The sequence below is a fragment of the Zingiber officinale genome, chromosome 2A (genome assembly GCF_018446385.1).
Source record: "Zingiber officinale cultivar Zhangliang chromosome 2A, Zo_v1.1, whole genome shotgun sequence".
NCBI classification, from domain to species: domain Eukaryota; kingdom Viridiplantae; phylum Streptophyta; class Magnoliopsida; order Zingiberales; family Zingiberaceae; genus Zingiber; species Zingiber officinale.
Window position 1 is genome coordinate 147,841,979 of NC_055988.1, and position 13,185 is coordinate 147,855,163.

The following is a 13,185-nucleotide window of genomic DNA, read 5'->3' on the forward strand; positions in this document are numbered from 1 at the left end:
CACAGAAATCTCAACTCAACCCATTCCACCAATTTAACCTCCCGGTCAAACATTTAAACAAACAGATTTCATACCCTTTCACAGCCAAGCAAACTCTGCAAGAACCCTGAACAGAGCAAATCCACGGACCGATGAATTCTATCAACAACAGAAAACAATGCGGAACTCTAAAAGAAACACTAAGCAAACCAATCAAAACACCAATGTAACCTTAAATCAACCGCCCTCTATAGAGGAAAAGCCCATCCAAAGCATACAAACGCAACCTCTCATGGTAGGAAAATAATCCTACATTGAAACCAAGTCTGCATTGAATCAACTTCACAGCACATGAACCAACATTGTGAATTCCAACCCAAAATACCATCAAAACGTCTACTAAAACCAAACTCCACCGGAAAGCCAGGAATCCTTACCGTAAAGGACTGATCAACACGAAAATCGCGGAGCAAGAAAACTCATCCAAAACCGAAATACCATACTATTAAACAAGCGAACCAGTACCTCATCATCTCCATGCGTTCCTCTCCTATACCTCACAGATTTCATGTTTTCATAGTTAGATTTACTTGCCTGATCAATTAGGGCACAGCGCGAAGAGAGGAGGCCGGCGGCTGCTGTGGTGGTGCTCGAGCGAGGGAAGGAAGGAGAGGCCGCCGGTGAAGATGGTGCCTGTGCGTGAGGAGAGGCCGGCGGCTGCGGTCTGTGTGCGAGGAAAAGAACCAACGGTCTTGGTGAGGAAACTCGCGAGAGGGGAAGTCGCGCGAGGCTCGGGGAAGAGGAGGATCGGCGCTGGTGGCTCAGCGGTTGAGACTCGTCGGAGAAGAGGACCGACGCTGGCTTGGTCGGGCGACGACGCGAGATGGCTCGGGGAAGGTGGGTTTCGGCAGAAGGGGGCTTAGGGCACGATTAATAAAGGTAACGAATATATAACGTAGGGATTTTCAATTAAACCCTAGGTTAACATCCTCAATCAACTCCCATTCTTGGGTATTCCAAATAGGCTTTTCCCCAAGCCTATAATTGATCCCCTTAAAAATATGTCGTATGAGCTCCGATTAATTCCAGAAAAATTTCTAAAAATGCTAATAAGATTATTTGTCAAATAATCTTATTATTTATTTATTATTTGGATGCCGTATTTTGCATGGTATGTATCCATCCCAAGATTGGTTAGCAATGGGTAGCCAACTTGGAATGTCTTATCCTTACGTATTTTCTCTTACTCAACCACCTGTCATACTTTCGAATGAATCAAGAAGGGCAACTATTGATCCATCTATCAGCGACAAAGAATCTCTAAAACCATCATCTGTTCTAGCAACTCAGTTGCTACCACATTCATCACAAGAAGAACATGAAGTTGAGCTGGAGGAAAATGAATTGAAACGAAGATTTTGGTCTCTTGATGAAGATGCGGTCCTTGCGAAGTCATGAGCAACTATAAGCACTGATGCAATCATTGGTAATGACCAGAAGGATTAAGCTTTTTGAAAACGTATAGTTGATTACTACAACAAACATCGGTCCACTGGATCTATGACAAGAAGTTATTAGCGGCTAAAATCACATTATTATAAGTTTGAACCGATGGTAAATGAATTTTCTGCAACTTATAATAATTTTTATACTCATCGACAAAGCGGTTGGAGTGACGAGAATGTGTTGGAGAATGCACTGAATATGTGGAAAGCCAACAACAATAACAAGGATTTTAAGTATATGCATGTGTGGAGGGTTCTCAAAGAATATGAGAAATATACTCTACAATCAGTTGCTCATTACTCTAACAAGAAGGTAAGGACATCCGAATTAGGGGGAAACACTTCAACATCAAATCTAGATACAAGTATTGATTTAGATGACTCTGAAATTCGCATTCATCCGATAGGGCAAAAGACAACGAAGAGGAAGGGTAAATCTAAAGTCAGAGAGGGGCGACACAATGGAACATAGCATCGACAAAGAATGACAAGATATTAAAGAATATCAAATACAAAAAATAACTTTACGAGAAGCCGAGATCTTTCATAAGAATTATGAAATTCTTATGAAAGATACTAATAAGATACACCAGGATAACTTTATTTACATGAAAGAATAGTGGAAAAAATTAAATAGAGACATGACTTGGTGTATATGAGTTTATGTTTATTTTTATATATTATTATAATTTATGTCTTTTTATTTGATGTACTGTAATATTTATGTATTTTTTTAATTATTAATGTTATTTCATGTTAGTAATTTATATATTTAAATTTTATAAAAATTTAATGATGTATAATGTAAAATATAAAAAAGAAATAAGAATTATATATAATGAAAATACGGGATCCATAAAAAAAATTATTGAAAGATTTATTTAATATAAAATTTTTAATTTTTGATGTGACATTCATATAATAACGAAGAAATTCTCAATATGCTCTAATTACAAGGATGCTCTAACTATCCGATCAGAGGACCCCTCCGTAACCGCTGCGATCCTTCTCGTACAATTCATCTTTTCTCACATCCGCAGCTCATAAACATACCATTAGCTTTTGGACTCTTCACAACACTGTCGTGGGTCTTGTCCACTGCTCGATGCTGGTCATTATGTCCATCCTCGCTACGGCCCACAGTCGCTTCTTCAGCAGAATCTTGACTTGCCGTTGAATTTTCATCCGTTGCATTTGACTTTTCTTCTGTATCTTCACTAGTACTGAGAGAATATTCCTCTTCTTCCTGAATATCTTTCTCTGAGACAGATATCCACAAAATCTTCCTCTGAATATCTCTCAGGTCTTTTGCTTTGCCTATTTGATGGTGTATGTAAAAGTATTAATTATTTGATTTAGTCCAAAATAAATTTAACCACCAAAAGTGCAGAATTAAGTTTGAGGTTCAAATTTGTAAACAATTTGATTTAGCTATAGATTATCCTATTCGATTTTGAAAACACACTTGGAATTAAACGGGTGGAATAAGATTTGATACTGAAAATTAACTGATTGCCAAAATTAATGAAAATGACCGCGACTACTTGACCAAAAACTATATATACGAGAGCAGAGAAGATCCATCCTGTTCATTCGCTCTTCTTCACCGGAGTTTCTCCTCCTCCTTGATCGATCGATTTCTGCGATGACGACCATGCCAACGTACACGGACGGCGTAGAGTGGTTTGACTGCGTGGAGTGCAGCGGCCTCCACTTCGCCGTCACTGCTGGCGGCAAGATCACGTTCGTTGTTTGACGATCCCGTGGTGATCAACCGTCGACGACGTGGTGGCGCGCGGAGAGAAGACTGTTCTGCAAGCGATGGAGTTGGAGCACCATCGACAACGAGAGCACGACACATGGCCGTGAAAGAAATAGCAATACGTCGAAGAAAATCCATATGATACATCAATTTCAAGATCTGATTATCATCAAGCTTTAGGCAAAAAGGGGAAACCAAATGTAATGGTATACGAATGACTTAATCTGAATCCATCACAAAAGCACCGAACCTTGATTGCCGTCGAAGTTCCTATAAATGCGGATCTTGATTTCAATGGAAAAGAGTCAAAAGAAAGAAGAAGTAAACAAATCATTCTTGATTCAGGATGTCCAAATCAAAGAAATCTTCTTCCATATATATATATGGAGCTCATCATACAGGACAATATATTTTAAAGTTCATTTATCATTAACAACTCATTAATATTAATGAATCATATTACTAGATTTACACATTAAATTCACATTCAATATCTTATACATAAAATATTAGATCACTTAATTGAGATTTAATTTCCTTAATTAATCATAATTAGTTATGTGTGTTAATTAAGTGTAAACCCATCTTATAGAGATTTAAGTCTAATAATGTGGATTTAATCTTTCAATCTCTTAAATGAATTATACTTGATTTCTTATATACCATACAACCCCTTAGTTGTTCATTTCACTATCAGTTGCATTAGTCGTTACCATATTATTATAATCACCAATATTTTCTTTAAATGATATTTTTCTAACTTTATCGTTCCTACCATTCTCAATAAATTTAACATTTACCGTCTCGAAAAAGGATTTACTTAAGAGGTTATAAAACTTTAAATCTCTTGAGTTTTTAGAGTATCTTATAAAATGATAGTTAACTGTTCTTAAGTCCAATTTTCTTTGTTAAACTTATAGGACCTAGTTTCAGTTGGATAAACTCAGACATATAGATATCTAATACTAGGAGTTCTACTTGTCCATAGCTCGTATGAGTTTTTGTTACTGCCTTACTAGGAATTTTGTTGAGTAAGTAAACCGTAGCCTTGAGTATCTCACCCCATAAAGATTTTGGTAGAGAAGAAAACACAATCATACTTCTCACCATATCTTTTAGGGTATGATTTTATTGCTCTGCTACACCATTCTACTAAGGGGTCCCAAGCATGATGTATTGCATCACAATTTTACATTGTACAAGGTAATCTGGAAATTGCCTAGGATGTTCACCTAATCTGTGATCTACCATAGATTCACCACTATGGTTTGATCTGATAGCCTTAATCTTCTTACTAAGTTGATTTTCAATTTTGACTTTGAAGCTAGAGGGGGGGGGGGTTAATAGCTCTTCGCGCTCGTCGTGCTCTTCGTTGCTTGTTTCTTCAAGATGATAGCAGCGGAAAAGATACAAGAAACAAAAACAACGCTAACAAGAGGATTTACTTGGTATCCACCTCAACAAGAGGTGACTAATCCAAGGATCCACACACTCACGCACCCTCCACTTTGAAAAATACTCCTTTACAGTAACTACTAAAGGCGAAGAAGCCTTACAAGCTCTCAGTACAAGAAGAAAAGAAAGGGAAACCAAATATAATGAGATCTTACAAGTTTGCACAAGAAACCCTAACCCTAACTTCTTCCTTGCCTCTTGACTGGACGTGCACCAGCACAAGCCTCCAAGAATCTTCAAGAACTGACGGTGAGAATTGTGGAGAAGTGGCTGTAAATTCACTGTAGAGAAAGAATCGAGGCCATGGAAGCACTTCCGAGAGAACCGCTCGCCAACGGTTAAAAACCACGCTAACGGTCGAATCCCAATCGATTGGGGAGGCTTTGGATCGATCGGTCGATCGATCCAGAGCGCCTCTGTGCTCTCAGGAAACGCCTGGATCGATCGGCCGATCGATCCAGGGCTTATCGCGTGAAAGCAGGACCTCTCAATCTATCACTCGATCGATTGGAGGCTCCCAATCGATCGAGTGATCGATTGGGAGGCTTTTTGTGCGAACGTGCAACTCTCCCAATCGATCGAGTGATCGATTGGGAGGCTTTTTGTGCGAACGCGCAACTCTCCCAATCGATCACTCGATCGATTGGGAGGTTTTCCTTCCGCGGGACACACCCAATCGATCAACCGATCGATTGGGCATGAGCCAATCGATCGGTTGATCGATCCAACCCATGTGAGACTTGTTAAATCAAGTCCGAACGTCCCTCAAACCAACATCCGGTTAACCATGACCTGTTGGGACATCGTGCCTAGCATCCGGTCACCCTTGACCTGCTAGGACTCCCTCACCAAGTGTCCGATCAATCCCTTTAACCCACTTGGACTTCCACCAGATGTCTGATCATCCTTGACCCATCTGGATTTTCTCATGCTAAGTATCCGGTCAATTCCTTTGACCTACTTGGACTTCCCAACACCAGATGTCTGATCAATCTTGATCCATCTGGATTTCCTGTGCCTGGCTTCACTCACCAGGACTTTCCATACTGCCTAGCTTCACTCACTAGGTCTTCTCATCTACCTGGCTTCACTCACCAGGATTTTCCAACTGCCCAGTTTTACTCACCGGAACTTTCCATCTGCCTGACTTCACTCACCAGGACTTTCGTACTGCCTAGCTTCACTCACTAGGTCTTTCACCTAGCTTCACTCACCAAAATTTTCCAATCAAATATCCAATCAACCTTGACCTACTTGACTCTCCTTCCATCTGAACTGGTCAACCTTGACTAAAAAGGGAATTGTACCAACAATCTCCCCACATGAACAATTGTACCTGCAATCTCCATGTATTGTCAAACATCGAAACCCAAACATCAAGACTCGAGCTTGACTTAATTCAAGCTCAGTCAACAAGGTCAACCTTGACCTAGGGAATATTGCACCAACAGTTTTTACTAAGTTGAATTTTACATTGTTGCGCTTCACTACTACTGAGAAGCCAACCGACACCAAGCCTAAGCTGACAATCTTTAGAGGTGTTAGGTAACGAGCTTGTAATTTTTGTACTTATCTGCAAAAAGGATAAGTGTAGTGTGTTGCACTTATTCTGTCTTTCTTTGTACTCAATTTCCTTTTTCGGGGGTATCGAAAGAGGTTGCTTAGTGAATTATCCATCGATAAGTCTGTGAGACCTGAGTCTTGGAGTAGGAGTCATCGAAGGCTCCGAACTAAGTAAACCGACCGTGTCTGATTTTGTCTTCTAACTTATGTTTTTTTTTTAAAATTTTTGCATTTTCCGTTGCATACTTTGCTTTTAAATTTGAAAAGAAAAGACAAGTCTTAAAAAACCACGTGATTCACCCCCCTCTCACGTGTGACTCGATCCAATAGGATGCACTAACCCGTTGGCTTCCTTTCCGTGTTATCCTTCTTACTTACTGCGTCTTCTGCTCGACTTCTTGTGTTCCTAAGATCCTATATACTCAGACACAAGACATCAAAACTACAGGACCTAACTTAACCCGATTGACCACATCAAAACTAATCTAGAGTACTTACATCAATAAGCACTGGAATGTTGTTTAGATTAAGAGAGATTGAGAACACTACAAAAACAAAAGTAATGAACATAACTCAAATTTCTAATTTCTATTGTTCAAAGTTTATCTCAGTAAGCTCGAGAATATTGTTTAGATTTGTAATATATAGCAAATTCAATAATAAGAGTTATTGGAGAAAATAACCTTATCAAACTTTTTAGAAATTTTTAGAAATTTCGAGATTTAAAAGGAGTCTGTATGACATGTTTAAGGGGATGAATCAATTAGGCTTAGGAAAAGCCTGTTTGGAATAACCACTTAAGTGGGAGTTAATTTTGGAATCAACTTAAGGTTTAATTAAATTAAACCAAAGTATCTATTTAGTTTCTTCTCATCTCATCCTCACTCGAATCGATTCCCCTTTCCCATCTTCGCCTGATCCCCCACCTCACGCAATCACCTTCCTTTTTCCCGATCCAGACGGTGCCCTCTCTCGCTGCTGTCGACCACTACCGTCGATGTCCCGATCGCTGCTGTCGTCTGCCTCCTTCTCGACCTCTCTGAGTCACCGCCCCTCCTTCCTCTCACTTGATTGTCGTAGCATCGGGTGGCATCGCAGTTGCTATAAGGAAGCAATCGACATCATTGCTCTTTCTCATCGTCGACCGATTCTGAGATGCAGTAGCCATAGCTGTTGCGGGAGACGACGCCATGAGTCGTTGGCAGAGCCGTCGAACCCCTCCACCACTACTCCCCTCTTTTCTCTCGATTGTCGTAAGCCCCTTTCCACTCTCGATTTCCTGTTGTTGACGTCTCGATTACCAACCGACACTGATCCTTTCTTTCTTCTCCCGAGCTCCTCCGAGTCGGTGCCCTAGTGTTATCGTTGCCCTATCCTCTACTCAGACTCACTACCATCGCAGCATCCTGATTCCCTCCGATAGAGATCTCGGATCTAGTTCATGGGTAAGTCTTGCTCAGTGTTGGATTAGTATGGTTTTGATTGCATATTTTGTTTGGGATGTGGAGATTTGATGCTTGGCTAGTTTTTGTAGCATTAGCACTGTTAACCGAAGATCTACAGCTCCGGTCATTCTCTTCTAACAATGAACCACTTTGGCTGTGATCTACTAGTGATCACCTTGGACTTGGGTAAGTTTTGGAGGTAATTTTTGTACAAACTAAATTTGACTTAGTTGTGGAATGATTAAGGTTTTCAAATTCAATCTAATGATGGAAGAGATCAAATTGGTCAGGGAGATGGGGATTTGATTTCAGTTTCCGATGACATTTGGGTTAATTAGATTATTTAGATGATTTCATGGTCATTATCAGAATCATCAAATTGAGATGGATTGGTGGATATAGATTTGTATCAGATTATGTTGGAGATTTTGCAATATGTTGTTGCTTGAACAATTAATGATTGGTGGATTTAGAAGGATTTATGATGAGATTTGATTAGTAATTAATTGGTGAGAAATAAGGAGTTTATTGGTAGATTAAGGATGGACTTATAATCTAATTGAATTTGGATCATTAAGTAGAATTAAACGTGGTTACCTATTCGAACTAGAATTAGGTTTTGGGTTTAGCTAATTGTTTTATATGTGATTAGCTAAATTGTATATCATATAATTTACAGGATGTTGATTGAGACGAGCATCTCGACATGGAGGTTGTTTAATACAATCGATAGATAAAGGCAGATATTTATTTCTTAGCCTCTTTAGTTCTTTGAACTTAGTGCATGATTGTTTTTAATAAATGGATCAAGTTGCATTACCTTAAATCTATCCGTATTGTTATCCTGCTTGATATTTGTGCCTGACCTTTGAGATAATCCATTTATTTCATATATAGTCTTAACTTTGGATATCTATACCCTGTTGTGTGTACATGTAGAGTATGTATAATAGGGGATATCTTGTTGACCGAATTAACATATTGATTATGCATTTGACATTGAGTGTACACATGATTGGTATGTGTTGTAGAAGTCATTTGGTTGATTGTCCATTTGCATGTTGTATGTGTACACATGTCCGGTGTTTACTATTGGAGGAACTATATTGATTATATCTATGTTGTGTGTACATGTGGTTGATATGTACTATTGGATGAATTATGTCGATAATACTTATGTTGGTGATCATATGTATCTAGTGTGGTGTTGGAGGTATCTTGTTGATTTTACCTACGCCATAGGGTGCATGTGTGTACGTGGTGTACTTGTTTGGAGTTACTACTTATTAGGTTTGTTGTTTAGTAGACACCTGTTGGAGTTATCCATACCTATAGATTTAGGTGTTTGATGGATGATGTACTGGAAGTTCTTATGTTGAGGGTGTTGTTGCATTGATGATGGCTGTGTTGGTATCATGATTATTTACATCATATTCATTATTATATTGCATGCTGACTACCATTGCTCCCTTGTGGTATAAGCTAGTCGTCAGTCATATGTAGACATTTTGATGACCATCTGCTCCCTATGGTATGAGCTAGTCATCAGACATGTTAGCGTCGCACACTCAGCCACTCATGGGTAGTGGTAGTTGGAGCAGTTACTACTTGGCCTGTAGTGCTTTTCTGTCCACTCAGCTTATAGAGTGACATTCGACGTTGTCAACAGTCAGGGACCCTGATGTTATATAGTTAGATAACTACTTAGCACATTGTCCATCTCGGTTGCTTTATAGTGGCTGAAGGGTAGTACAGTTATCATGGACCCAAGCCTCTCGACCATACAGGGATCGTGGTGTCTTGAGGGGTGGCGGGGTTAACCATGGAGCACGCACGTGCATTTTTACATATGATGCGCGATGCATATAAGGAGATATATCTGCATACATATCTACTAGATACTAGCTACATATGATTGTGATATGTTGCATTTGTATGAACTATGATTATTGCATATGATTGTCATGCTTCATACATATCATTTATTATACATGTATATACTGTCAGTTATATTGCTCAGGTGTTACGAGCAGGTTTGTTGATGATCTCTGGTGAGTTTACTATTTATTACACCAAGTGTATTCGACCGATTCGGGTATGTGCATGTTATTATGTCATTTACGATCTTGACATTATATATTAGTACCAGATTGGGTAGGTTCATTTACATTATGATCATGATATTATGTGTTGGATCCAGATTAGGTATGTATATTCATTATGTCAGTTTATGATCATGTTTTTATTTCCCTGATGAGACTGTATACTTTGATCTCTATATTTTATTTAGACCATACACTATCTTATCTATTACCCGCTGAGTGATCTGCACTCACCACTGCATTTGAGTATTATCTTTTTCCTTGGGTAGCTGGTAGATGATTGTGGAGTTGCTTAGAGTATCCTGTCTGTCGATCCTACGTCACATCAAAAGACGGTCCTTGCTTCGCTCTTGTTTTCTTATTCGTTTTCCTTATAGTATTGGTGTTGTATTGGATGTTTAGCCATGTGGCTATTTTATCATTTTGGTGTTTATCTTGTTGTTGTTGTGTTTAGGCTATGTCGGCACGCATTGTATCATTTTAGTTTGTTTGAGCTTTCCTTTCATTTTTGCTATGTTTTTAATGCAACCGTGTGAGCTGTTTATTACACAACTATATAGTTGTGATCATTTTGTCCTGCCGAGTGGGCTGTATATATAACTGTATGGTTGTGTATGTTTCAGCCATATGGGTTGTTGATTATAGCTTGTGAGTAGCCTTATGGGAATGTATATATGATTCATATTGTCACTATTACATGGGAGATGTTGTCCGTTTTTCAGGCAGAAACTCCTCTGGGGTGTGACAAAATTAGCAGACATTGAGATCATTATAAAAATAAAAGTAAAGAACACAACTCATTTTTCTAAATAAAGCATGTATCTTTATAGTTGTACAATAACAAAATGTGAAAAATAAACCTGCAACCTTATGAGCATTAATTGAGATACCTAGTGCAATATTACATTAGGTCTTTGGACTAAATTATAATTTGCTAGTGGTACTCTCCAAACAACTCATAACTTTCTTTCATCTACCACACAACGCGCCTTCCTTTGGGCCGACACACCATGCGTATGATTAACCTTATGTACGAGCTTCCTTAATTAGCTAATGTTTCGAGTATCACTCACAACACTTTTAATCGGACACCAAGTATGCTTTCCTTTAGATTGACACATTATGTGCATGACTTGAAGGCAAACTAGACATATAAGCTTCCGTAAACATACATCTGACATAAAGAATGACTTTCGTTTGGTCCAATCATCTTTAACATGTATGTACATTCATCTACATAAATCCCTAGCCTCCCAAGTAATTCTCACTTTGGCAAAAGTATTGACTTGACTAGGTAGCAAGTGAGAAGAAGAATCTAGAAAAAAAATCGCTGAAAATGTAGTTGATCAGTTACCAATTTAATGACCCATTGGTCAATCGATTGTCCACCAATGGAAATCGATTGGTACAAGCTAGTCAAGTTCCCTGATTGACTCAAAAAACTTATATTCACGAGTTCATTCACCTCAATCAATTGGTAAACACCAATTGATTTGGAAACCTTTTGCGGACATCCCAATGAATCGTAATCGTGTAGTGCTTATGGTAATAGATTGGTATTATCCAATTAATAGTCTCAATTGGTTTCGTGACTTTTTGTATCTGACCTGGGGTTCTCCAATTGATCAACTCCTCATGGCAATCAATCGATCTGCCCAATCAATTTCATATGTTTCTCTACATAACCCAGGTTCAACGATTGATTCATCCTCATGGCAATCGATTGGTGAACACCAATCGATTCTAATCCTTTCTATGCACGATTCTGGGCATCCCAATTGATGGGTTCTTATGGCAATCGATTGGTAAATACCAATCGATTAGCTCAATCAATTTGAGAGCATTCTATGGTTAAATTCGCACATACCAATCAATTGATATCAGAAAACCTAATTTTTTGAACACACATTTTTAGCTCAAAAACCCTAAAATTGCACCGTCAATTGTGTTCTTCACGGATAATCCAAAAAACTTGATCCATAGGTTAATCCCTAACCTATCCATGCTATTCAATGAAATGCATCAATTTCACTCATCTAAATGGAATCGAATGCGAAATCAATGTATATGTGTCATAATCATCAAAAATAATAAGCTAATCCTAAGCTTTGATATCAATTGAAAGCAATAGCAATACATCAAAAATAATCCATATAATGCATCAATTACAAAATTTAGTTATCATCAAGCTTAAGGCAAAAACTGAAAACCAAATGCAATGGCATACGAATGGGCTAACGTAAATCCATTGCAGTAGTCATTGAATCTTATTTGTTGCCGAAGTTCCTGCAAGCATGGAATGATCTTCTACAAAAGTGGGTGGCAGCCGAATCTTGGTCTTAATGGGGAAGAGTTTAGGAAGAAGAAACAACCAAAACCTTTTTGATTCAAGATACCCAAACCAAAGGAAGCTTCTTCTTTATAAACCAAGTCCATCATGTAGTGACTATCCACCTTAAAACCCATTTATCATTAACAACCCATTAATGTTAATGAACTGAATTATTGTATATACATATTAAATCCACATCCAATATCTTAAACGCTTCTTTAATGACAATTAGTCGTGTGTGTTAATCAAATGTAAATCCATCTTATAAAAATTTAAGCTCATTAATGTGGAGTTAATCCTTCATGCTACACTTCCTCGATGTTTAGCTGGAGGACTCTCTAACCACCTTCGACACTTTCATCTCATGCCACTAGATCAACAATTTGACTCACTTCAATTGAAGCATAATTTTAAGTCTTTTCTCATTAATTGGGTTCGAGTGTGTAATATGTGATTAATTCTTGACGTAGTTCAAGCAGATTAATTGTCATTGTTTTGTTCTTTATGGATGTTCTTGAATTAAGATTTTTTTCCTCCCACCCCTAGCCAACTGGCGGTTACTATAAATTGATTATGTGATTTGCCTCCCTTCATATAATTGAGGACGGACTATGAGAAATGTCTGTAATGAGTGAAATCACTTTTTGTTGTAGTTGAATTAAGATTTTTTTTGGTTACTTTTTGTAACCTTTTATTTTTCTTGATTTGCTTATTTCACAAGTTTTAATATATCAAGATTATTTTCAGTATGATTCTAAATTTTCTATAAAAGGTCATACGCTAATTTTGGACGCCCCATACGACTAGCTCGATAACTATCTGTAGAGATGTAAATAAGGAAATCGAGTAAACCATTATGTGGGAGGGTATTTTTCATGACATTGCTACAAAATGAGCCTAAGGTATCACTTTGGGAGCAACACTTCACTAAATGTTGTCATATATCAAATTTTAGAAAAAAAACATACAACACTTTTAAATAAGTGTTGCATTATAACTAAAATGCAAAAGGCAACACTTTTTAGAAGTGTTGTAATATAAA